Raw genomic sequence first — 27322 nt, forward strand, 5'->3', positions numbered from 1 at the left:
GAGCCCGCCAGAGCTACTACACTGGGGCAAGCTGAAACTTATGGGCCTGAGCAGTTTGAGCCGGGCATGGCAGTTGGTGCTGAGTGCATGGCCCGAGCCGAGAAGCTAGCTGCTGAGGCCAAGTCAATTTACAAGGCAGTCACACCTCTGATTCACTGTCCCGACCTGGAGGAGCCACCTACACACTTGGCCACCCTGCAACAAGAGCTCCCCCAGGTGCCCACTATCAATGTCCCCGGCATGCCATGCCAAAGGAATCACCTGCCTCAGTGCAGCAACCAGCTTTGGCCCCTGAGCAACATCATGTCAGCAGCCCACCCCAGCTCTGAAGGTGGGGCCTGATGAAGCTTCTGGGCCTGAGGTGATCGAGCTGGGCAGGGCTGTCGGTGCTGAGTGCTTGGCCAGAGTAGAGATACCAGCTGCTGAGTTGAAGCCAATGCATGAGGTGGTCAAATCTCTGATTCACTCTCCCAACAAGGAGGACCCACGTGCAATCTTGGCCACCCTCGCAGTAGATCATGTCCCAGCGCATGCTATCAGGGTCTGCCACATGCCGGAGCAACCACTCGTCTCAGTGGAGCAAATAGTGTCCACCCCTGTGCAATATCCTGAACCACCTCAACAACTGGCCCCAGCTCCTACCTTGGGGCCTGCTAAAGCTTCAGGGCCAGAGGTGATTGAGCTGGTCATGGCTCGAGCCGAGAAGCCAGCTGCTCAGACCAAACCAATGCATGTGGTGGTAACACCTCTGACTCACTGTTCCGACATGCAAGAGCTACCTGTACCCGTGGCCACCCTGGAGGAAGAGCACGCCCAGGTGCATGCTATCGGGTTCCCGCACATGCCGGAGCCGCCACCTGCCTCAGTGGAGCAAATGACTTTTGCCACTGAGCAACATCCTGAACCAAATCAAGAGCCTGCCAAAGAGACTACAGTGAGGCCAGCTGAAGCTTCTGGAGATGGAATACTTCCAAACTCGTTCTATGAGACCAGCATCACCTTAAGTCCAAAAGCAGACAAAGACCCCACCCGACCAAAAAGGAGTTATAGACCAATGTCTCCGATGAACATGGATGCAAACGTTCTCAACAATATACGACCCAATAGGATCCAACGGTACATTGAGAAGTTACTCACCGTGACCAGGTAGCATTTATCCCCGGGATGCAAGGCTGGTTCAACACTTGTCAAACACTCCATGTGACTGATCAGATCTGCAAGAGAAAAAACGAGAACCAGATGATCCTCTCAATAGATGCAGAGAAAGCATTTGACAAAATACGGCATCCATTCCTGATCCAAACGCTTCAGAGTATAGGGATAGAGAGAACATTCCTCAGCATCTTCAAAGCCATCTATGAAAAGCCCGCGGCAAATTATCATTCCCAAGGGGGAAATGCTGGGAGCCTTTCCCCGAAGAAGATCAGGAACGAGACAGGGATGTCCACTCTCATCACTGCAATTCAACATAACACTAGACGTCATAGCCTCAGCAATCAGGCAACAAAAAGAAATAAAAGGCATTCAAATCGGCCTAGAAGAAGTCAAACTCTCCCTGTTCACAGATGACATGATACCATACACCTGGAAAACCCAAAAGACTCGACCCCAAGACTGCTAGAACTCATACAGCAAATTCGGCAGTGTGACAGGGTACGAAATCAATGCCCAGAAACCAGTGGCCTTTCTACACGCTAACGATGAGACTGAAGAAAGAGAAATTAAGGAGTCAACCCCATTTGGGATGGCACCCGAAAGCATGCGCTACCTAGGAATAAACCTAACCAAAGAGGTCAAGGATCTCTATCCGAAAAATGACAGAACACGTCTGAAAGAGACTGAGGAAGACACAAAGAGATGGCAAACTATTCCATGCTCATGGATCCGAAGAATGAATATTGGGAAAACGTCAACGTGACCCAGGGCAATTTACACAATGCAATCCCTATCAAAATACCATGGACTCTCTTCAGAGAGCTGGAACAGATCATCTGAAGATTTGTGTGGAATCAGAAAGGACCCCGAATGGCCACAGGAAGAGTAGCCAAGAAAACCACAGCGGGGGGCAGTACAATGCCGGATTTCAGGTTGCACTGCAAAGCTGTGCTCACCAAGACAGTGTGGTACAGGCACAAAAACAGACACATCCATCAATGGAACAGAAGAGGAATCCAGAAGTGGACCCTCCACTCAGTGGTCAAGACCACATATTCGACCAAGCAGGAGAGACCATCCACTGGAAAAAAAGACAAGTCTCTTCCATAAATGCCACTGGGAATGCTGGACAGCCACATGCAGAGGAGTGAACCTGGACCACTGTCTCACACCAGACACAAAGATAAACTCAAAATGGATGAAAGATGTAAATGTGAGATTAGATTCCATCAAAACCCTAGGGGAGATCACAGGCAACACCTTCCCGAACTTGGCCACAGCAACTTCATGCAAGATACACCCACAAAGGCCAGAGAAACAAAAGCAAAGATGAACTATTGGGACTTCATCGGGATGAGAAGCTTCCGCACAGCCAAAGAGACACTCAACAAAACCAACAGACAACCTCCAGAATGGGAGAAGCTACGTGCAAATGACCCGTCGATAAAGGGCCAGCATCCACGATCTCTAAAGAACCCATTCAACTCAACAGCAGAGAAACCAACCATCCAATCCGGAAATGGGCAAAAGACACGAACCGAAATGGCACAGAGCAAGACGTCGACGTGGCCGACAAGCCCATGAGAAAATGCGCCGCATCACTGTTATTTCCATCAGGGAAACACACGTCAAAAGCACAACGAAATCCCACCTTACACCGGTGAGAATGGGGAACATTGGCCAGACAGGAAACCACAAATACTGGACAGGATGTGCAGAAAGGGGAACGATTTCAAAATTCAACAATTTCAGAGGTAGCCATATTCACCTGAAAGGGACCAAGGGGGAGGGGGGCATGCTGCCGGCCAGGCTGGGGAGCTTAGGGAGGGACCTGAGAGCGGGGAGGGGTGGGGGGAGGAGGAACAGCCAAGGGCCTTGGGGGGCCTGGGGGGGGGCCCAGCAGCCCAGGCCCTCAAGCCACCGCCCCAAGGCCCTGCCCTGACATCGCAAGGTGCCTGCATCCTAACCCCTCTGAGCAGCCGCGGATGGGTTCGGCGGCACCTCCCCCCCCGGTGGAGGGGCCCCACACCCTCCCTGAGCCGCTCCTGTGAGACCTGACCTGACACGTAGGAGGCCCCGCCGCCGCCCCCCCCGAGAACAGGTGCCACCACTCCTCCCCCGCGCAGCCCTCTGCCCGGCACCCTGGCGGCCCAAAGGGTGTCCGCCGGGCTCGCCACGGGGGCGCCTCCATGCGGCCCCCAAGACTCACTGTCCCCCTCCGGTCCCTCCCAGGCACCCGCCGCGCCACCAGCGAGGGCCAGATGCCTCTCGCACAGCCACCCCGGGGCCCGTCACGCCTCCCGGGGCCCACGCTGACCTGCGCGCCGGGGGCCGAGGCCTGCAGAGCCGCTGCCGCGAGCCCGGAGCGCGGGGAACCGCGGGGAACCCCGGGGAACCGCGGGCCTGGACTGGGGGCGCGGCCGCGCAACCTCCTGCCGTGCCCAGGTCGCCGCATCTGCGCACAGCTCCTCCTGCGGCCACGCCCCGGCCCCCTTCAGGTCACGCTCGGGCTCAGGCGCCTGGGCAAGCTCCCGCCCCGCCCCCCCACGCCCCCCGCAGACCTGCCACACAGAGGCCCGCCCTCCGCGGAGCCTACAGGGGACCCGAGACCGCCTCTGCCTCCCCCCGCTAGTCTAGTCGGGGCGCCGGGGCCGAGGCCTTGCGCCCCGGCTCAGTCCCGAGGGACACCTGCTCACGGAGGCACGGAGCCTCTCTCTGGCTCTGTGTCTCCATCCCTGTCCCTCCGTCCCGGTCTCTGTCTCTCCCTCACTGTCTCCCTCGCTCTCCCTCCCGGTCTGGCCCTGTCTCCCTCCCAGTCTCTCTGCCTCTGCCCCCACCCCCATCTCTCTCTCTCTCCCTCTCGCCCTCCCAGTCTCTGTGTCCCTCCCAGTCTTTCTTCTCTTACTGCCTATCATGGCCTGTCCCTCGCTGTCTCTCTCTCCCTGTCTCTGTGCCTACCTTCTTGTCTCTCGGACTCTCACTTGTCTCCCTCCCTGTCTCATTCTCTCCATCCTGTCTCTGTCTCGCTGTCTCCTCCCTCCCTGTCTCTGACTCTCCCCTCCTGTCTCTCGGTCTCCCTCCCTGCACCTTGGTCTCTCCCCTCTGTCTCATCTCTCCCTCTCTGTCTCTTGGTCTGTCTGTCCCTCCCTGTCTCTGGATCCTTCCTTCCCTGTCCTGTGTCTCTCCCCCATCTCGATCTCTCACCCCCGTCGTCTCAGTCACTCCTCCCTGTCTCCATCTCTCTCTCCCTCCCTGTCTCTCGGTCTCCCCCTCGCTTTCTCTCCGTCTCCCTGCCCACCTCTATCTATCTCTCCCTCCCTGTCTCTGTCCATCCCTCCACTTCTGTCTCTCCTTCCCTGCCTCGGTCTCTCCATCCCTGTCTCTCGCCACCCGTCTCCATCTGTCCCTCCCTGTCTGTGTGTCTCCATCCCTGTCTCTCTCTCATCCTGTCTCTCGGCCTCTCCCTCACTGTATCTCGGTCTCCCTCCATGGCTCTGGCTCTCACTCCCTGTCTCTCTGTCTCCCCCTGCCTGCTCTCTGTCTCCCCCTCCTGTCTCGGTCTCCCCTCCCTGTCTCTGGGTCTGTCCCTCCCTGTGTCTCGGTCTCCCTCCCTCTCTGTCTCTCCCACGGTGTCTAGATCTCACCCTCCTTCTCTCTGTGTCTCGGTCTCTCCCTCCCAGGCTCTCGGTGTCTCCCTACCTGTTTCCCTGCCTCTCCCTGCCTGTCTTTCTGTATCTCCCTCGCTGTCTCTGTCTCTCCATCCCTGTCTCTCTGACTCTCCTTCCCTGTGTCTGTGTCTGTCTCTCCCCGCTGCCCCATCTCAGTCTGTCCCCGCCCTGCCCCCCACCCCGTCTCCTCTCCCGCCCTCTCTCTGACTCTCGCTCCCTGTCTCGCCGACTCTCCCTTCCTGTGTCTCTGTCTCTCTTTGCGTCTCTGTCTCTCTGCCAGTCTCTGTGTGTCTCCCTTCGTGTCTCCCAGTCTCTCACTCCGTCTCGTTCTCTCCATCCTGTCTCTGTGTTCCCCTCTCTGTGTCTCAGTCTCCCTCCCTTTCTCTCTGACTCTTCCTCCCTGTCTCTCAGTGTATCCCTCCCGGGCTCTCGGTGTCTCTCTGTCTCTGTCTCTCCCTCCCTGTCTCTCTGACTCTCCTTCCATGTCTGGCTCTCTCCCTCCCTTCCTCATTCTTCCTCCTTGTCTCGGTCTCTCCCTCACCATCTCTCTGTCTCTCCCTCCCCATCCCTATCTCTCCCTCCCTGTCTGTGTCCCCCCCGTGTCTGTCCATCCCTCCAGTTCTGTCTCTCCTTCCCTCTCCACGTTAATGAAACAAAGGATGAGAACCGTAGGATTCTCTCAATAGATGCAGAAAAAGCATTTGACCAAATAGACCATCCTTTCATGATGAAACCTTCTGCTGGGTACGCATACTGGGAAAAAAACCTCAATTATCATAAAACCCATGTACAAACGACCCAGAGAGGGAACGTGCTCTTCATTGGGAAAAACCTGGAGCTTTTCCCTTAAGGTCAGGAACACGACAGGGTGTCCACCCTCACTCTCGTTCGGCAGAATAGTAGTGGTCCTCGCTTTCCCAGCGACATTCCGAAACAGAAAAAAAAGGCATCCGGATCGGCAAAGAAGTCACTCTCACTCTTCACAGAGGACATGACACTCTATGTGGGAAACCTCACACAATCACTAGACTAGATCGTACGTAAGGGATCTATCCAACAAGACGACCTAACTAACGATCGTGGGTATCTATGCCCTGAATGTGGGAGTTGCCACGGATATCAATCAATCGCTAAGCAAAGTTAAGACATACTTAGATAATAATACCCTTTTACTTGGAGACTCGAATACGGCGCTTTCTGCAATTGACAGGTCTTCCAGGCACAGCATCTCCAAAGAAACAAGAGCACTAAAGGATACAGTGGACCAGGTGGATCTCACAGATATTTACAGAACTTTACATGCAAATGCAACTGAATTCACATTCTTCTCAATTGCACGTGGAACTGTGTCCAGAAGAGACCACATACTGGGTCACAAATCAGGTCATAATCGATACCAAAACTTTGGGATCGTCCCCTGCATATTTTCAGCCCATAATGCTCTGAAACTAGAGCTCAACCACAAGAAGTTTGCAAGGATTTCAAACACGTGCAGGTTAAGGACCATCCTGCTAAAAGGTGAAAGGGTCAACCAGGACATCAGAGAAGAATTAAGAAAATTCACGGAAACCAATGAGAACGAAGATACACCAACCGTTCAGAATCTCTGGGATACAGCAAAAGCGGTCCCAAATAGGGGAAACATCGCAATACAAGCATCAATCCAAACACTGGAAAGAACTCAAATACGAAAACTAACCTGGCACCTAAAGGAGCTGGAGAAGGACCAGCAAATGAAACCTTCACCCAGCAGAACGACGGTTAATAAAAATTCGAGCAGAACTCAATGAAATAGAGAGCAGAAGAACTGAGGAAACACATCCACAAAACCAGGTGGTGGACCTCTGAAAGAACCAATAAGAAGAGAAAAACCATGAAGCCAGCCTTATTAAAAGAAGAGAGAAAAGACTCCAATTAACAAAAACACGAATGAGAAAGGAGAGATCACCACCACCACGTAGGAAATACAAGCGATCTGAAAAACTCATCCTGAGCAGCTATACGCCAATAAATTGGGCAATCGAGAAGAAACGAACGCATTTCCGGAAAACCACAAACTACCAAAAACGGAACAGGAAGACACAGAAAACCCCAACAGGTCAATATCCAGGGAGGAAATTAAAGCAGTCATCATCAAAGACCTCCCAGGACACAAAAGTCTAGGGCCGGGTGGCTTCCTGAAACACTGTGGAACACGTCGGAAAGAAACTGAGGAAGACACAAAGAGATGGAAAAGGGTTCCACGCTCCTGGGTTGGAAGAATTGATATTGGGGAAAATGTCAACGTGACCCAGGGCAATATACACAACTAATGCAATCCCTGTCAGAAATAGCACGGACTCTCTTCAGAGAGCTGGAGCAAGTCCTCTGAAGGCTGGTGTGGAATGCGAAAAGACCCCGAACGGCCACGGGAAGAGTCGCCAAGAAAACCACTGCGGGGGCAGCACAATGCCGGATTTCACGTTGTGCCACGAAGCTGTGACGGGCAAGACAGTGGGATACTGGCACAAAAACAGACACGCCGATCAATGGAACAGAAGAGAGCATCCAGAGGTGGACCCTCAACTCTATGGGCAACTAATATTCAGCCAGGCAGGAAAGACCATGCACGGGGAAAAAGAAAAGACAGTCTCTTCAATAAATGCTGCTGGGAACACTGGACAGCCACACGCAGAAGAATGAAACTGGACCATTCCTCTCACACCATACACAAGGATAAACTCAAAATGGATGAAGGATCTCAATTTTGCAAGACAAGAGTCCATCAAAATCCTAGGGCAGGACAAAGGCAACAACACCCTTCTTGAACTGGGCCACAGCAACTTCGTAGAAATGACATCAGCCACGAAGGCCAGAGAAACAAGAGCGAAGAAAAGGATTGCTGGGACTTCACCAAGATGAGCAGGTTCCACACAGCAAAAGAAACACCCGACAAAACTCAAAGCCAACCCACAGAGTGGGAGAAGACATGTGCAAATGACCCTGTCAGGTAAAGGGCCAGTATCCAAGATCTCTGAAGAACTTCTGCAACTCCACAGCAAAGAGACCAACGATCCAATCCGGAAGACGGGCAAGAGACATGAATGGAAATGTCACAGAGGAAGACTAGGCATGGCCGACAAGCACGTGAGACAATGCTCCGCATCACTGGCCGTCAGGGAGATATGGGTCAAAAGCACCACGAGATCCCACCTGACACACCAGCGACTGCGGTGAACGTTAACAAGATAGGAAACAGCGAAGGTCGGCGAGGATGTGGCGAAAAGGGAACCCTCTTGCACTGCTGGTGGGAATGTGACCTGATGCAGCCACGCCTGGAAAACCGTGTGCAGGTGCCTCAGAGAGGTAACAACGGATCTGCCCTGCGATCCAGCATGGGGGTGCACTGGTGGAGATGTACCCCAAAGATACAGATGCGGGGAAACACCGGGACACGTGCACCCTGAGGTTTCGAGTTGCAATGCCCACGATAGCCACACTGCGGAAGGAGCCTCGGTGCCCATCGAAAGATGAATGGATAAGGAGGGCGAGTGGTCTCTGTACACGATGGAAGATTACTCAGCCATCAGAAACGACAAACACCCACCATTTGCTTCGATGTGGATGGAACCAGAGGGTATTATGGCTGAGTCAAAGAAAAAGAAGGCAGTCGGCGAAGGACAAACATTCTATGGTCTCGTTCTTTTGGGGAGTATGAAAAAAATAGTGAAAGGGAACAGAGGAGAAAGAAGAAAAAAATGAGTGGGAGATGGCAGAAAAGGAGACAGAACAGGAGAGACTCCTAACCCTGGGAAATGAACAAGGGGTGGAAGAAAGGGAGGAACGCGGGGGGCGGGGTTGACTGGGTGACGGGCACAGAGGGGGGCACTTGATGCGATGAACACTGGGGGAGTTACACTCGATGTTGGCAAAATGACCTCCAATAAGAAAGAAACCTATAAACAAACACACAAACCTCCCAAGACACAAAAGTCCAGGGCCAGATGGCTTCCCAGGGGAATTCTATCCAGCGCTTCAAGAAGAAAGACTACCTATGCTACTAAAGCTGCTCCGAAAGATAGAAAGAGATGGAATACTTCCAAGCTCGTTCTTGGAGGCCAGCATCACCTTAACTCCAAAACCCAAGACCCCAAAAGGGGACAATGCTGGACCGATGTCCCTGATTAAGGCGGACGCACACCTTCTCCACAAGATATGAGCCAACAGGATCCGACGGGACATGATTAAGAAGTTACTCACCACGACCCAGTGGGGTTAATCGCCAGGGTGCAAGGCTGCTTCAGCACTCGGAGAACACTCGATGGGCTTCATCAGATCTGCAAGAGAGAAAACAAGAACCAGATGATCCTCTCAAGAGACGCAGAGGAAGCATTTGACAAAATACGGCATCCATGGCAGATCCAAACCCTTCAGAGTACAGGGATAGAGGGAACGTCCCTCAGCATCTTCAAATCCATCTACGAAAAGCCCGTGGCAAATTATCATCCACAATGTGGAAACACTGGGAGCCTTTCTTCGAACATCAGGAACGAGAGACAGGGATGTCCACCCTCACCACGTCTTCTCAACATACTACTAGACATCTCGGCCTCAGCAATCAAGCGACAGAAAAAATAAAAGGCATTCACATTGGCAAAGAAGTAGTCAAACTTGCCCTCTTCACCGATGGCATGCATGGTACTGTACCCGGAAAACCCAAAAGACTCCACCCCAAGATCGTAGAACTCATACAGCAAATTCGGCAGCGTGGCAGGATCCTAAATCTATGCCAAGAAATCAGTCACCTCTCTATACGCCAACGATGACTCTGAAGAAAGAGAAATTAAGGAGTCGGTTCCAGTGACAACTGCACCCAAAAGCATGAGATACCCAGGAATACACCTAACCAAAGAGGTAAAGGATCTCTACCCGAAAAACCACGGAACACATCTGAAAGAAATTGAGGAGGACACTAAGAGATGGAAAACTATCCCATGCTCCTGGATTGGAAGAATTCATATATTGGGAAAATGTCAACGTGACTGACCCAGGGCAATTTACACATTGATTGCAATCCCTATCATCAAAAATACCAAAGGCTCCCTTCAGAGAGTCGCCACAAATCATCTGAAGATTAGTGTGGAATCAGACAAGACCCCGAATGCCCAGGGCAATATTAGAAAAGAAAACCACAGCTGGCGGCATCACAACGCCGGACTTCAGGTTGTGCTACAAAGCTGTGCTCATCAAGACAGTGTGCTACTAGCAGAAAAACAGACACACGGATCAATGGGACAGAAGAGAGAAATCCAGAAGTGGACCCTCAACTCTACGGTCAGGACCATATATTCGACCAAGCAGGAGAGACCATCCACTGGAAAAAAGACAGCCTCCTCACTAAAGGCTGCTGGGAACGTTGGACAGCCACATGCAAAAGAATGAAACTGGACCATTCTCTCACACCATACACAGAGAAAACTCAAAATGGATGAAAGATGTAAATGTGAGATGAGATTCCTCAAAACCCTAGGGGAGAACACAGGCAACGTCCTTCCCGAACTTGGCCACAGTAACTTCTTGCAAGATACACCCGTGAAGGCCAGAAAACAAAAGCAAAGATGAACTATTGGGACTTCATCGGGATGAGAAGCTTCCGCACAGCCAAAGAGACACTCAACAAAACCAACAGACAACCTCCAGAATGGGAGAAGCTACGTGCAAATGACCCGTCAGATAAAGGGCCAGCATCCACGATCTCTAAAGAACCCATTCAACTCAACAGCAGAGAAACCAACCATCCAATCCGGAAATGGGCAAAAGACACGAACCGAAATGGCACAGAGCAAGACGTCGACGTGGCCGACAAGCCCATGAGAAAATGCGCCGCATCACTGTTATTTCCATCAGGGAAACACACGTCAAAAGCACAACGAAATCCCACCTTACACCGGTGAGAATGGGGAACATTGGCCAGACAGGAAACCACAAATACTGGACAGGATGTGCAGAAAGGGGAACGATTTCAAAATTCAACAATTTCAGAGGTAGCCATATTCACCTGAAAGGGACCAAGGGGGAGGGGGGCATGCTGCCGGCCAGGCTGGGGAGCTTAGGGAGGGACCTGAGAGCGGGGAGGGGGTGGGGGGAGGAGGAACAGCCAAGGGCCTTGGGGGGCCTGGGGGGGCCCAGCAGCCCAGGCCCTCAAGCCACCGCCCCAAGGCCCTGCCCTGACATCGCAAGGTGCCTGCATCCTAACCCCTCTGAGCAGCCGCGGATGGGTTCGGCGGCACCTCCCCGAGCCCCGGTGGAGGGGCCCCACACCCTCCCTGAGCCGCTCCTGTGAGACCTGACCTGACACGTAGGAGGCCCCGCCGCCGCCCCCCTCCGAGAACAGGTGCCACCACCCCCCCCGCGCAGCCCTCTGGCCCCACCCTGGCGGCCCAAAGGGTGTCCGCCGGGCTCGCCACGGGGGCGCCTCCATGCGGCCCCCAAGACTCACTGTCCCCCTCCGGTCCCTCCCAGGCACCCGCCGCGCCACCAGCGAGGGCCAGATGCCTCTCGCACAGCCACCCCGGGGCCCGTCACGCCTCCCGGGGCCCACGCTGACCTGCGCGCCGGGGCCGAGGCTGCAGAGCCGCTGCCGCGAGCCCGGAGAGCGGGGAACCGCGGGAACCGGGGAACCGCGGGGAACCGCGGGCCTGGACTGGGGGCGCGGCCGCGCAACCTCCTGCCGTGCCCAGGTCGCCGCATCTGCGCACAGCTCCTCCTGCGGCCACGCCCCGGCCCCCTTCAGGTCACGCTCGGGCTCAGGCGCCTGGGCAAGCTCCCGCCCCGCCCCCGCCACGCCCCCCGCAGACCTGCCACACAGAGGCCCGCCCTCCGCGGAGCCTACAGGGGACCCGAGACCGCCTCTGCCTCCCCCCGCTAGTCTAGTCGGGGCGCCGGGGCCGAGGCCTTGCGCCCCGGCTCAGTCCCGAGGGACACCTGCTCACGGAGGCACGGAGCCTCTCTCTGGCTCTGTGTCTCCATCCCTGTCCCTCCGTCCCGGTCTCTGTCTCTCCCTCACTGTCTCCCTCGCTCTCCCTCCCGGTCTGGCCCTGTCTCCCTCCCAGTCTCTCTGCCTCTGCCCCCACCCCCATCTCTCTCTCTCCTCGCCCTCCCAGTCTCTGTGTCCCTCCCAGTCTTTCTTCTCTTACTGCCTATCATGGCCTGTCCCTCGCTGTCTCTCTCTCCCTGTCTCTGTGCCTACCTTCTTGTCTCTCGGACTCTCACTTGTCTCCCTCCCTGTCTCATTCTCTCCATCCTGTCTCTGTCTCGCTGTCTCCTCCCTCCCTGTCTCTGACTCTCCCCTCCTGTCTCTCGGTCTCCCTCCCTGCACCTTGGTCTCTCCCCTCTGTCTCATCTCTCCCTCTGTCTCTTGGTCTGTCTGTCCCTCCCTGTCTCTGGATCCTTCCTTCCCTGTCCTGTGTCTCTCCCCCATCTCGATCTCTCACCCCCGTCGTCTCAGTCACTCCTCCCTGTCTCCATCTCTCTCTCCCTCCCTGTCTCTCGGTCTCCCCCTCGCTTTCTCTCCGTCTCCCTGCCCACCTCTATCTATCTCTCCCTCCCTGTCTCTGTCCATCCCTCCACTTCTGTCTCTCCTTCCCTGCCTCGGTCTCTCCATCCCTGTCTCTCGCCACCCGTCTCCATCTGTCCCTCCCTGTCTGTGTGTCTCCATCCCTGTCTCTCTCTCATCCTGTCTCTCGGCCTCTCCCTCACTGTATCTCGGTCTCCCTCCATGGCTCTGGCTCTCACTCCCTGTCTCTCTGTCTCCCCTGCGTCTCTGTCTGTCCCTCCGGTTCTCGGTCTCTCCCTCCCTGTCTCTGGGTCTGTCCCTCCCTGTCTCTCGGTCTCCCTCCCTCTCTGTCTCTCCCACGGTGTCTAGATCTCACCCTCCTTCTCTCTGTGTCTCGGTCTCTCCCTCCCAGGCTCTCGGTGTCTCCCTACCTGTTTCCCTGCCTCTCCCTGCCTGTCTTTCTGTATCTCCCTCGCTGTCTCTGTCTCTCCATCCCTGTCTCTCTGACTCTCCTTCCCTGTGTCTGTGTCTGTCTCTCCCGCTGCCCCATCTCAGTCTGTCCCCGCCCTGCCCCCCACCCCGTCTCCTCTCCCGCCCTCTCTCTGACTCTCGCTCCCTGTCTCGCCGACTCTCCTTCCTGTGTCTCTGTCTCTCTTTGCGTCTGTCTCTGCCAGTCTCGTGTGTCTCCTTCGTGCCAGTATCGTATCGTTTCTCTGTCTCTGTGTCTATCGTCTTCCCTTTCTCTCTGACTCTTCTCCCTGTATCTCAGTGTATCCTCCCGGGCTCTCGGTGTCTCTCTGTCTGTCTGTCTCTCCCTCCCTGTCTCTCTGACTCTCCTTCATGTCTGGCTCTCTCCCTCCCTTCCTCATTCTTCTCCTTGTCTCGGTCTCTCCCTCACCATCTCGCTGTCTCTCCCTCCCCATCCCTATCTCCCTCCCTGTCTGTGTCCCCCTCCCTGTGTCTGTCCATCCCTCCAGTTCGGTCTCTCCTTCCCTCTCCACGTTAATGAAACAAAGGATGAGAACCGTAGGATTCTCTCAATAGATGCAGAAAAAGCATTTGACCAAATAGACCATCCTTTCATGATGGAAACCTTCTGCTGGGTACGCATACTGGGAAAAAAACCTCAATTATCATAAAACCCATGTACAAACGACCCAGAGAGGGAACGTGCTCTTCATTGGGAAAAACCTGGAGCTTTTCCTTAAGGTCAGGAACACGACAGGGTGTCCACCCTCAACACTCTCGTTCGGCAGCAGAATAGTAGTGGTCCTCGCTTTCCCAGCGACATTCCGAAACAGAAAAAAAAGGCATCCGGATCGGCAAAGAAGTCAACTCTCACTCTTCACAGAGGACATGACACTCTATGTGGGAAACCTCACACAATCACTAGACTAGATCGTACGTAAGGGATCTATCCAACAAGACGACCTAACTAACGATCGTGGGTATCTATGCCCTGAATGTGGGAGTTGCCACGGATATCAATCAATCGCTAAGCAAAGTTAAGACATACTTAGATAATAATACCTTTTACTTGGAGACTCGAATACGGCGCTTTCTGCAATTGACAGGTCTTCCAGGCACAGCACTCCAAAGAAACAAGAGCACTAAAGGATACAGTGGACCAGGTGGATCTCACAGATATTTACAGAACTTTACATGCAAATGCAACTGAATTCACATATTCTCAATGCACGTGGAACTTTGTCCAGAAGAGACCACATATGGGTCACAAATCAGGTCATAATCGATACCAAAACTTTGGGATCGTCCCTGCATATTTTCAGCCCATAATGCTCTGAAACTAGAGCTCAACCACAAGAAGTTTGCAAGGATTTCAAACACGTGCAGGTTAAGGACATCCTGCTAAAAGGTGAAAGGGTCAACCAGGACATCAGAGAAGAATTAAGAAAATTCACGGAAACCAATGAGAACGAAGATACAACCAACCGTCAGAATCTCTGGGATACAGCAAAAGCGGTCCCAAATAGGGGAAAGACATCGCAATAAGCATCAATCCAAACACTGGAAAGAACTCAAATACGAAAACTAACTGGCACCTAAAGGAGCTGGAGAAGGACCAGCAAATGAAACCTTCACCCAGCAGAAGACGACGGTTAATAAAAATTCGAGCAGAACTCAATGAAATAGAGAGCAGAGAACTGAGGAAAACATCCACAAAACCGGTGGTGGACCTCTGAAAGAACCAATAAGAGAGAGAAAAACCATGAAGCCAGCCTTATTAAAAGAAGAGGAAAAGACTCCAATTAACAAAAACACGAATGAGAAAGGAGAGATCACCACCACCACGTAGGAAATACAAGCGATCTGAAAAACTCATCCTGAGCAGCTATACGCCAATAAATTGGGCAATCGAGAAGAAACGAACGCATTTCGGAAAACCACAAACTACCAAAAACGGAACAGGAAGACACAGAAAACCCCAACAGGTCAATATCCAGGGAGGAAATTGAAATTAAAGCAGTCATCATCAAAGACTCCCAGGACACAAAAGTCTAGGGCGGGTGGCTTCCTGAAAACACTGTGGAACACGTCGGAAAGAAAATGAGGAAGAACACAAAGAGATGGAAAAGGGTTCCACGCTCCTGGGTTGGAAGAATTGATTGGGGAAAATGTCAACGTGACCCAGGGCAATATACACAACTAATGCAATCCCTGTCAGAAATAGCACGGACTCCTTCAGAGAGCTGGAGCAAGTCCTCTGAAGGCTGGTGTGGAATGCGAAAAGACCCCGAACGGCCACGGGAAGAGTCGCCAAGAAAACCACTGCGGGGGCAGCACAATGCCGGATTTCACGTTGTGCCACGAAGCTGTGACGGGCAAGACAGTGGGATACTGGCACAAAAACAGACACGCCGATCAATGGAACAGAAGAGAGCATCCAGAGGTGGACCCTCAACTCTATGGGCAACTAATATTCAGCCAGGCAGGAAAGACCATGCAGGGGAAAAAGAAAAGACAGTCTCTTCAATAAATGCTGCTGGGAACACTGGACAGCCACACGCAGAAGAATGAAAACTGGACCATTCCTCTCACACCATACACAAGGATAAACTCAAAATGGATGAAGGATCTCAATTTTGCAAGACAAGAGTCCATCAAAATCCTAGGGCAGGACAAAGGCAACAACACCCTTCTTGAACTGGGCCACAGCAACTTCGTAGAGAAATGACATCAGCCACGAAGGCCAGAGAAACAAGAGAGAAGAAAAGGATTGCTGGGACTTCACCAAGATGAGCAGGTTCCACACAGCAAAAGAAACACCCGACAAAACTCAAAGCCAACCCACAGAGGGGAGAAGACATGTGCAAATGACCCTGTCAGGTAAAGGGCCAGTATCCAAGATCTCTGAAGAACTTTCGGCAACTCCACAGCAAAGAGACCAACGATCCAATCCGGAAGACGGGCAAGAGACATGAATGGAAATGTCACAGAGGAAGACTAGGCATGGCCGACAAGCACGTGAGACAATGCTCCGCATCACTGGCCGTCAGGGAGATATGGGTCAAAAGCACCACGAGATCCCACCTGACACACCAGCGACTGCGGTGAACGTTAACAAGATAGGAAACAGCGAAGGTCGGCGAGGATGGTGGCGAAAAGGGAACCCTCTTGCACTGCTGGTGGGAATGTGACCTGATGCAGCCACGCCTGGAAAACCGTGTGCAGGTGCCTCAGAGAGGTAACAACGGATCTGCCCTGCGATCCAGCATGGGGGTGCACTGGTGGAGATGTACCCCAAAGATACAGATGCGGGGGAAACACCGGGACACGTGCACCCTGAGGTTTCGAGTTGCAATGCCCACGATAGCCACACTGCGGAAGGAGCCTCGGTGCCCATCGAAAGATGAATGGATAAGGAGGGCGAGTGGTCTCTGTACACGATGGAAGATTACTCAGCCATCAGAAACGACAAACACCCACCATTTGCTTCGATGTGGATGGAACCAGAGGGTATTATGGCTGAGTCAAAGAAAAAGAAGGCAGTCGGCGAAGGACAAACATTCTATGGTCTCGTTCTTTTGGGGAGTATGAAAAAAATAGTGAAAGGGAACAGAGGAGAAAGAAAGAAAAAAATGAGTGGGAGATGGCAGAAAAGGAGACAGAACAGGAGAGACTCCTAACCCTGGGAAATGAACAAGGGGTGGAAGAAAGAAAGGGAGGAACGCGGGGGGCGGGGTTGACTGGGTGACGGGCACAGAGGGGGCACTTGATGCGATGAACACTGGGGGAGTTACACTCGATGTTGGCAAAATGACCTCCAATAAGAAAGAACCTATAAACAAACACACAACCTCCCAAGACACAAAAGTCCAGGGCCAGATGGCTTCCCAGGGGAATTCTATCCAGCGCTTCAAGAAGAAAGACTACCTATGCTACTAAAGCTGCTCCGAAAGATAGAAAGAGATGGAATACTTCCAAGCTCGTTCTTGGAGGCCAGCATCACCTTAACTCCAAAACCCAAGACCCCAAAAGGGGACAATGCTGGACCGATGTCCCTGATTAAGGCGGACGCACACCTTCTCCACAAGATATGAGCCAACAGGATCCGACGGGACATGATTAAGAAGTTACTCACCACGACCCAGTGGGGTTAATCGCCAGGGTGCAAGGCTGCTTCAGCACTCGGAGAACACTCGATGGGCTTCATCAGATCTGCAAGAGAGAAAACAAGAACCAGATGATCCTCTCAAGAGACGCAGAGGAAGCATTTGACAAAATACGGCATCCATGGCAGATCCAAACCCTTCAGAGTACAGGGATAGAGGGAACCCTCAGCATCTTCAAATCCATCTACGAAAAGCCCGTGGCAAATTATCATCCACAATGTGGAAACACTGGGAGCCTTTCTTCGAACATCAGGAACGAGAGACAGGGATGTCCACCCTCACCACGTCTTCTCAACATACTACTAGACATCTCGGCCTCAGCAATCAAGCGACAGAAAAAATAAAAGGCATTCACATTGGCAAAGAAGTAGTCAAACTTGCCCTCTTCACCGATGGCATGCATGGTACTGTACCCGGAAAACCCAAAAGACTCCACCCCAAGATCGTAGAACTCATACAGCAAATTCGGCAGCGTGGCAGGATCCTAAATCTATGCCAAGAAATCAGTCACCTCTCTATACGCCAACGATGACTCTGAAGAAAGAGAAATTAAGGAGTCGGTTCCAGTGACAACTGCACCCAAACAAGCATGAGATACCCAGGAATACACCTAACCAAAGAGGTAAAGGATCTCTACCCGAAAAACCACGGAACACATCTGAAAGAAATTGAGGAGGACACTAAGAGATGGAAAACTATCCCATGCTCCTGGATTGGAAGAATTCATATATTGGGAAAATGTCAACGTGACTGACCCAGGGCAATTTACACATTGATTGCAATCCCTATCATCAAAAATACCAAAGGCTCCCTTCAGAGAGCGCACAAATCATCTGAAGATTAGTGTGGAATCAGACAAGACCCCGAATGCCCAGGGCAATATTAGAAAAGAAAACCACAGCTGGCGGCATCACAACGCCGGACTTCAGGTTGTGCTACAAAGCTGTGCTCATCAAGACAGTGTGCTACTAGCAGAAAAACAGACACACGGATCAATGGGACAGAGAGAAATCCAGAAGTGGACCCTCAACTCTACGGTCAGGACCATATATTCGACCAAGCAGGAGAGACCATCCACTGGAAAAAAGACAGCCTCCTCACTAAAGGCTGCTGGGAACGTTGGACAGCCACATGCAAAAGAATGAAACTGGACCATTCTCTCACACCATACACAGAGAAAACTCAAAATGGATGAAAGATGTAAATGTGAGATGAGATTCCATCAAAACCCTAGGGGAGAACACAGGCAACGTCCTTCCCGAACTTGGCCACAGTAACTTCTTGCAAGATACACCCGTGAAGGCCAGAAAACAAAAGCAAAGATGAACTATTGGGACTTCATCGGGATGAGAAGCTTCCGCACAGCCAAAGAGACACTCAACAAAACCAACAGACAACCTCCAGAATGGGAGAAGCTACGTGCAAATGACCCGTCAGATAAAGGGCCAGCATCCACGATCTCTAAAGAACCCATTCAACTCAACAGCAGAGAAACCAACCATCCAATCCGGAAATGGGCAAAAGACACGAACCGAAATGGCACAGAGCAAGACGTCGACGTGGCCGACAAGCCCATGAGAAAATGCGCCGCATCACTGTTATTTCCATCAGGGAAACACACGTCAAAAGCACAACGAAATCCCACTTACACCGGTGAGAATGGGGAACATTGGCCAGACAGGAAACCACAAATACTGGACAGGATGTGCAGAAAAAGGGGAACGATTTAAAAAACAATTTCAGAGGTCAACAGAGGAAAGGGAGGAGGGGGCGAGGGGGGAGGGGGGCAGGTGGGGCAGGCTTAGGGAGGGACCTGAGGCGGGGAGGGGGGGGGGGGAGGAGGAGCCAGCCAAGGGCCTTGGGGGGGGGGGGGGCCCAGCAGCCCAGGCCCTCAAGCCACCGCCCCAAGGCCCTGCCCTGACATCGCAAGGTGCCTGCATCCTAACCCCTCTGAGCAGCGCGGATGGGGTTGCGGCGGCCGGCCCCGGTGGAGCGGTGGAGGGGCCCCACACCTCCCTGAGCCGCTCCTGTGAGACCTGACCTGACACGTAGGAGGCCCCGCCGCCGCCCCCCCTCGAGAACAGGTTGCCACACTCCTCCCCCGCGCAGCCCTCTGCCGGCACCCTGGCGGCCCAAAGGGTGTCACGGGGCTCGCCACGGGGGCGCCTCCATGCGGCCCCCAAGACTCACTGTCCCCCTCCGGTCCCTCCAGGCACCGCCGCGCACCAGCGAGGGCCAGATGCCTCTCGCACCACACCCCGGGGCCCGTCACGCCTCCGGGGCCCACGCTGACTGCGACCTGCGGCCGGGGGCGGGCGAGGCCGGAGCGCTGCCGCTGAGCCGCGGAGCGCGGGGAACGGGGGAAGGGCGCGGGCCTGGGACTGGGGGCGGCGGCCACGCGCAACCTCCTGCCGTGCCCAGTCGGCATCTGCGCACAGCTCCTCCTGCGGCCACGCCCCGGCCCCTTCAGGTCACGCTCGGGCTCAGGCGCCTGGGCAAGCTCCCGCCCCGCCCCCGCCCCCCCCCGCAGACCTGCCACACAGAGGCCCGCCCTCCGCGGAGCCTACAGGGGACCCGAGACCGCCTCTGCCTCCCCCCGCTAGTCTAGTGGGCGCCGGGGCCGAGGCCTTGGCCCCGGCTCAGTCCCGAGGGACACCTGCTCACGGAGGCACGGAGCCTCTCTCTGGCTCTGTGTCTCCATCCCTGTCCCTCCGTCCCGGTCTCTGTCTCTCCCTCACTGTCTCCCTCGCTCTCCCTCCCGGTCTGGCCCTGTCTCCCTCCCAGTCTCTCTGCCTCTGCCCCCACCCCCATCTCTCTCTCTCCCTCGCCCTCCCAGTCTCTGTGTCCCTCCCAGTCTTTCTTCTCTTACTGCCTATCATGGCCTGTCCCTCGCTGTCTCTCTCTCCCTCTCTGTGCCTACCTTCTTGTCTCTCGGACTCTCACTTGTCTCCCTCCCTGTCTCATTCTCTCCATCCTGTCTCTGTCTCGCTGTCTCCTCCCTCCCTGTCTCTGACTCTCCCCTCCTGTCTCTCGGTCTCCCTCCCTGCACCTTGGTCTCTCCCCTCTGTCTCATCTCTCCCTCTCTGTCTCTTGGTCTGTCTGTCCCTCCCTGTCTCTGGATCCTTCCTTCCCTGTCCTGTGTCTCTCCCCCATCTCGATCTCTCACCCCCGTCGTCTCAGTCACTCCTCCCTGTCTCCATCTCTCTCCCTCCCTGTCTCTCGGTCTCCCCCTCGCTTTCTCTCCGTCTCCCTGCCCACCTCTATCTATCTCTCCCTCCCTGTCTCTGTCCATCCCTCCACTTCTGTCTCTCCTTCCCTGCCTCGGTCTCTCCATCCCTGTCTCTCGCCACCCGTCTCCATCTGTCCCTCCCTGTCTGTGTGTCTCCATCCCTGTCTCTCTCTCATCCTGTCTCTCGGCCTCTCCCTCACTGTATCTCGGTCTCCCTCCATGGCTCTGGCTCTCACTCCCTGTCTCTCTGTCTCCCCCTGCCTGTCTCTCGGTCTCTCCTCCCTGTCTCTGGGTCTGTCCCTCCCTGTCTCTCGGTCTCCCTCCCTCTCTGTCTCTCCCACGGTGTCTAGATCTCACCCTCCTTCTCTCTGTGTCTCGGTCTCTCCCTCCCAGGCTCTCGGTGTCTCCCTACCTGTTTCCCTGCCTCTCCCTGCCTGTCTTTCTGTATCTCCCTCGCTGTCTCTGTCTCTCCATCCCTGTCTCTCTGACTCTCCTTCCCTGTGTTGTGTCTGTCTCTCCCCGCTGCCCCATCTCAGTCTGTCCCCGCCCTGCCCCCCACCCCGTCTCCTCTCCCGCCCTCTCTCTGACTCTCGCTCCCTGTCTCGCCGACTCTCCCTTCCTGTGTCTCTGTCTCTCTTTGCGTCTCTGTCTCTCTGCCAGTCTCTGTGTGTCTCCCTTCGTGTCTCCCAGTCTCTCACTCCGTCTCGTTCTCTCCATCCTGTCTCTGTGTTCCCCTCTCTGTGTCTCAGTCTCCCTCCCTTTCTCTCTGACTCTTCCTCCCTGTCTCTCAGTGTATCCCTCCCGGGCTCTCGGTGTCTCTCTGTCTCTGTCTCTCCCTCCCTGTCTCTCTGACTCTCCTTCCATGTCTGGCTCTCTCCCTCCCTTCCTCATTCTTCCTCCTTGTCTCGGTCTCTCCCTCACCATCTCGTCTCTCCCTCCCCATCCCTATCTCTCCCTCCCTGTCTGTGTCCCCCTCCCTGTGTCTGTCCATCCCTCCAGTTCTGTCTCTCCTTCCCTCTCCACGTTAATGAAACAAAGGATGAGAACCGTAGGATTCTCTCAATAGATGCAGAAAAAGCATTTGACCAAATAGACCATCCTTTCATGATGGAAACCTTCTGCTGGGTACGCATACTGGGAAAAAAACCTCAATTATCATAAAACCCATGTACAAACGACCCAGAGAGGGAACGTGCTCTTCATTGGGAAAAACCTGGAGCTTTTCCCTTAAGGTCAGGAACACGACAGGGTGTCCACCCTCAACACTCTCGTTCGGCCAGCAGAATAGTAGTGGTCCTCGCTTTCCAAGCGACACAGTCCGAAACAGAAAAAAAGGCGATCGGATCGGCCAAAGAAGTCATAATCTCTCACTCTTCACAGAGGACATGACACTCATGTGGGAAACCTCACACAATCCACTAGACTAGATCGTACGTAAGGGATGCTATTCCAACAAGACGCCTACCTAACTGATTCGTGGGGTAATCTGATGCCCTGAATGTGGGAGTTGCCACGGTATAGTCAATCAAGTCGCTAAGGCATAGAGTTAAGACATACTTAGCTAATAATACCCTTTTACTTGGAGACTCGAACTACGGCCGCTTTTCTGCAATTGACAGGTCTTCCCGGCACCAGCAATCTCCACAAGAAAAAGAGCACTAAAGGATACAGTGGACCAGGTGGATCTCACAGATATTTACAGAACTTTACATGCAAATGCAACTGAATTCACATTCTTCTCAATTGCACGTGGAAACTGTGTCCAGAAGAGACCACATACTGGGTCACAAATCAGGTCATAATCGATACCAAAACTTTGGGATCGTCCCCTGCATATTTTCAGCCCATAATGCCTCTGAAACTAGAGCTCAACCACAAGAAGTTTGCAAGGATTTCAAACACGTGCAGGTTAAGGACCATCCTGCTAAAAGGTGAAAGGGTCAACCAGGACATCAGAGAAGAATTAAGAAAATTCACGGAAACCAATGAGAACGAAGAGAAGATACGACCAAACCGTTCAGAATCTCTGGGATACAGCAAAAGCGGTCCCAAATAGGGGAAAGACATCGCAATACAAGCATCAATCCAAACACTGGAAAGAACTCAAATACGAAAACTAACCTGGCACCTAAAGGAGCTGGAGAAGGACCAGCAAATGAAACCTTCACACCAGCAGACGACGACGGGTTAATAAAAATTCGAGCAGAACTCAATGAAATAGAGAGCAGAAGAACTGAGGAAACACATCCACAAAACCAGGTGGTGGACCTCTGAAAGAACCAATAAGAGAGAGAAAAATCCATGAAGCCAGCCTTATTAAAGAAGAGAGAAAAGACTCCAATTAACAAAAACACGAATGAGAAAGGAGAGATCACCACCACCACGTAGGAAAATACAAGCGATCTGAAAAACTCATCCTGAGCAGCTATACGCCAATAAATTGGGCAATCGAGAAGAAACGAACGCATTTCCGGAAAACCACCAAACTACCAAAAACGGAACAGGAAGACACAGAAAACCCCAACAGGTCAATATCCAGGGAGGAAATTAAAGCAGTCATCATCAAAGACCTCCCAGGACACAAAAGTCTAGGGCCGGGTGGCTTCCTGAAACACTGTGGAAACACGTCGGAAGGAAACTGAGGAAGACACAAAGAGATGGAAAAGGGTTCCACGCTCCTGGGTTGGAAAGAATTGATAATTGGGGAAAATGTCAACGTGACCCCGGGCAATATTACACAACTAATGCAATCCCTGTCAGAAATAGCACGGACTCTCTTCAGAGAGCTGGAGCAAGTCCTCTGAAGCTGTGGGAATGCGAAAAGCCCCGAACGGCCACGGGAAGGGTCGCCAAGAAAACCACTGCGGGTGGCAGCCACAATGCCGGATTTCACGTTGTGCCACGAAGCTGTGACGGGCAAGACAGTGGGATACTGGCACAAAACAGACACGCCGATCAATGGAACAGAAGAGAGCATCCAGAGGTGGACCCTCAACTCTATGGGCAACTAATATTCAGCCAGGGCAGGAAAGACCATGCACGGGGAAAAAGAAAAGACAGTCTCTTCAATAAATGCTGCTGGGAAACACTGGACAGCCACACGCAGAAGAATGAAACTGGACCATTCCTCTCACACCATACACAAGGATAAACTCAAAATGGATGAAGGATCTCAATTTGCAAGACAAGAGTCCATCAAAATCCTAGGGCAGGACAAAGGCAACAACACCCTTCTTGAACTGGGCCACAGCAACTTCGTAGAAATGACATCAGCCACGAAGGCCAGAGAAACAAGAGCGAAGAAAAGGATTGCTGGGACTTCACCAAGATGAGCAGGTTCCACACAGCAAAAGAAACACCGACAAAACTCAAAGCCAACCCACAGAGTGGGAGAAGACATGTGCAAATGACCCTGTCAGGGTAAAGGGCCAGCATCCAAGATCTCTGAAGAAACTTCGGCAACTCCACAGCAAAGAGACCAACGATCCAATCCGGAAGACGGGCAAGAGACATGAATGGAAATGTCACAGAGGAAGACTAGGCATGGCCGACAAGCACGTGAGACAATGCTCCGCATCACTGGCCGTCAGGGAGATATGGGTCAAAAGCACCACGAGATCCCACCTGACACACCAGCGACTGCGGTGAACGTTAACAAGATAGGAAACAGCGAAGGTCGGCGAGGATTGTGGCGAAAAGGGAACCCTCTTGCACTGCTGGTGGGAATGTGACCTGATGCAGCCACGCCTGGAAAACCGTGTGCAGGTGCCTCAGAGAGGGTAACAACGGATCTGCCCTGCGATCCAGCATGGGGGTGCACTGGTGGAGATGTACCCCAAAGATACAGATGCGGGGAAACACCGGGACACGTGCACCCTGAGGTTTCGAGTTGCAATGCCCACGATAGCCACACTGCGGAAGGAGCCTCGGTGCCCATCGAAAGATGAATGGATAAGGAGGGCGAGTGGTCTCTGTACACGATGGAAGATTACTCAGCCATCAGAAACGACAAACACCCACCATTTGCTTCGATGTGGATGGAACCAGAGGGTATTATGGCTGAGTCAAAGAAAAAGAAGGCAGTCGGCGAAGGACAAACATTCTATGGTCTCGTTCTTTTGGGGAGTATGAAAAAAATAGTGAAAGGGAACAGAGGAGAAAGAAGAAAAAAATGAGTGGGAGATGGCAGAAAAGGAGACAGAACAGGAGAGACTCCTAACCCTGGGAAATGAACAAGGGGTGGAAGAAAGGGAGGAACGCGGGGGGCGGGGTTGACTGGGTGACGGGCACAGAGGGGGGCACTTGATGCGATGAACACTGGGGGAGTTACACTCGATGTTGGCAAAATGACCTCCAATAAGAAAGAAACCTATAAACAAACACACAAACCTCCCAAGACACAAAAGTCCAGGGCCAGATGGCTTCCCAGGGGAATTCTATCCAGCGCTTCAAGAAGAAAGACTACCTATGCTACTAAAGCTGCTCCGAAAGATAGAAAGAGATGGAATACTTCCAAGCTCGTTCTTGGAGGCCAGCATCACCTTAACTCCAAAACCCAAGACCCCAAAAGGGGACAATGCTGGACCGATGTCCCTGATTAAGGCGGACGCACACCTTCTCCACAAGATATGAGCCAACAGGATCCGACGGGACATGATTAAGAAGTTACTCACCACGACCCAGTGGGGTTAATCGCCAGGGTGCAAGGCTGCTTCAGCACTCGGAGAACACTCGATGGGCTTCATCAGATCTGCAAGAGAGAAAACAAGAACCAGATGATCCTCTCAAGAGACGCAGAGGAAGCATTTGACAAAATACGGCATCCATGGCAGATCCAAACCCTTCAGAGTACAGGGATAGAGGGAACGTCCCTCAGCATCTTCAAATCCATCTACGAAAAGCCCGTGGCAAATTATCATCCACAATGTGGAAACACTGGGAGCCTTTCTTCGAACATCAGGAACGAGAGACAGGGATGTCCACCCTCACCACGTCTTCTCAACATACTACTAGACATCTCGGCCTCAGCAATCAAGCGACAGAAAAAATAAAAGGCATTCACATTGGCAAAGAAGTAGTCAAACTTGCCCTCTTCACCGATGGCATGCATGGTACTGTACCCGGAAAACCCAAAAGACTCCACCCCAAGATCGTAGAACTCATACAGCAAATTCGGCAGCGTGGCAGGATCCTAAATCTATGCCAAGAAATCAGTCACCTCTCTATACGCCAACGATGACTCTGAAGAAAGAGAAATTAAGGAGTCGGTTCCAGTGACAACTGCACCCAAAAGCATGAGATACCCAGGAATACACCTAACCAAAGAGGTAAAGGATCTCTACCCGAAAAACCACGGAACACATCTGAAAGAAATTGAGGAGGACACTAAGAGATGGAAAACTATCCCATGCTCCTGGATTGGAAGAATTCATATATTGGGAAAATGTCAACGTGACTGACCCAGGGCAATTTACACATTGATTGCAATCCCTATCATCAAAAATACCAAAGGCTCCCTTCAGAGAGTTGCCACAAATCATCTGAAGATTAGTGTGGAATCAGACAAGACCCCGAATGCCCAGGGCAATATTAGAAAAGAAAACCACAGCTGGCGGCATCACAACGCCGGACTTCAGGTTGTGCTACAAGCTGTGCTCATCAAGACAGTGTGCTACTAGCAGAAAAACAGACACACGGATCAATGGGACAGAAGAGAGAAATCCAGAAGTGGACCCTCAACTCTACGGTCAGGACCATATATTCGACCAAGCAGGAGAGACCATCCACTGCAAAAAAGACAGCCTCCTCACTAAAGGCTGCTGGGAACGTTGGACAGCCACATGCAAAAGAATGAAACTGGACCATTCTCTCACACCATACACAGAGATAAAACTCAAAATGGATGAAAGATGTAAATGTGAGATGAGATTCCATCAAAACCCTAGGGGAGAACACAGGCAACGTCCTTCCCGAACTTGGCCACAGTAACTTCTTGCAAGATACACCCGTGAAGGCCAGAAAACAAAAGCAAAGATGAACTATTGGGACTTCATCGGGATGAGAAGCTTCCGCACAGCCAAAGAGACACTCAACAAAACCAACAGACAACCTCCAGAATGGGAGAAGCTACGTGCAAATGACCCGTCAGATAAAGGGCCAGCATCCACGATCTCTAAAGAACCCATTCAACTCAACAGCAGAGAAACCAACCATCCAATCCGGAAATGGGCAAAAGACACGAACCGAAATGGCACAGAGCAAGACGTCGACGTGGCCGACAAGCCCATGAGAAAATGCGCCCCATCACTGTTATTTCCATCAGGGAAACACACGTCAAAAGCACAACGAAATCCCACCTTACACCGGTGAGAATGGGGAACACTTGGCCAGACAGGAAACCACAAATACTGGACAGGATGTGCAGAAAGGGGAACGATTTCAAAATTCAACAATTTCAGAGGTAGCCATATTCACCTGAAAGGGACCAAGGGGGAGGGGGGCATGCTGCCGGCCAGGCTGGGGAGCTTAGGGAGGGACCTGAGAGCGGGGAGGGGGTGGGGGGAGGAGGAACAGCCAAGGGCCTTGGGGGGCCTGGGGGGGCCCAGCAGCCCAGGCCCTCAAGCCACCGCCCCAAGGCCCTGCCCTGACATCGCAAGGTGCCTGCATCCTAACCCCTCTGAGCAGCCGCGGATGGGTTCGGCGGCACCTCCCCGAGCCCCGGTGGAGGGGCCCCACACCCTCCCTGAGCCGCTCCTGTGAGACCTGACCTGACACGTAGGAGGCCCCGCCGCCGCCCCCCTCCGAGAAACAGGTGCCACCACTCCTCCCCCGCGCAGCCCTCTGCCCGGCACCCTGGCGGCCCAAAGGGTGTCCGCCGGGCTCGCCACGGGGGCGCCTCCATGCGGCCCCCAAGACTCACTGTCCCCCTCCGGTCCCTCCCAGGCACCCGCCGCGCCACCAGCCAGGGCCAGATGCCTCTCGCACAGCCACCCCGGGGCCCGTCACGCCTCCCGGGGCCCACGCTGACCTGCGCGCCGGGGGCCGAGGCCTGCAGAGCCGCTGCCGCGAGCCCGGAGCGCGGGGAACCGCGGGGAACCGCGGG

At 53.3% G+C, this 27322-nt stretch overlaps 1 long non-coding RNA gene across 1 annotated transcript; it reads right to left on the reverse strand.

Annotated features, from left to right (window-relative positions):
* Nucleotides 1-1135: 1135 nt before the first annotated feature.
* Nucleotides 1136-27322, reverse strand: LOC119878638. Its single transcript, XR_005387033.1, has 5 exons — nt 27248-27322; nt 24894-24970; nt 16961-17037; nt 9063-9139; nt 1136-1214 (listed from the first exon to the last, which is right to left on the reverse strand). It is a non-coding gene; the product is annotated as an uncharacterized LOC119878638 (long non-coding RNA).

The sequence above is a fragment of the Canis lupus genome, unplaced genomic scaffold, assembly GCF_011100685.1.
Source record: "Canis lupus familiaris isolate Mischka breed German Shepherd unplaced genomic scaffold, alternate assembly UU_Cfam_GSD_1.0 chrUn_S1763H1960, whole genome shotgun sequence".
In the NCBI taxonomy this organism is placed as follows: Eukaryota; Metazoa; Chordata; class Mammalia; order Carnivora; family Canidae; genus Canis; species Canis lupus.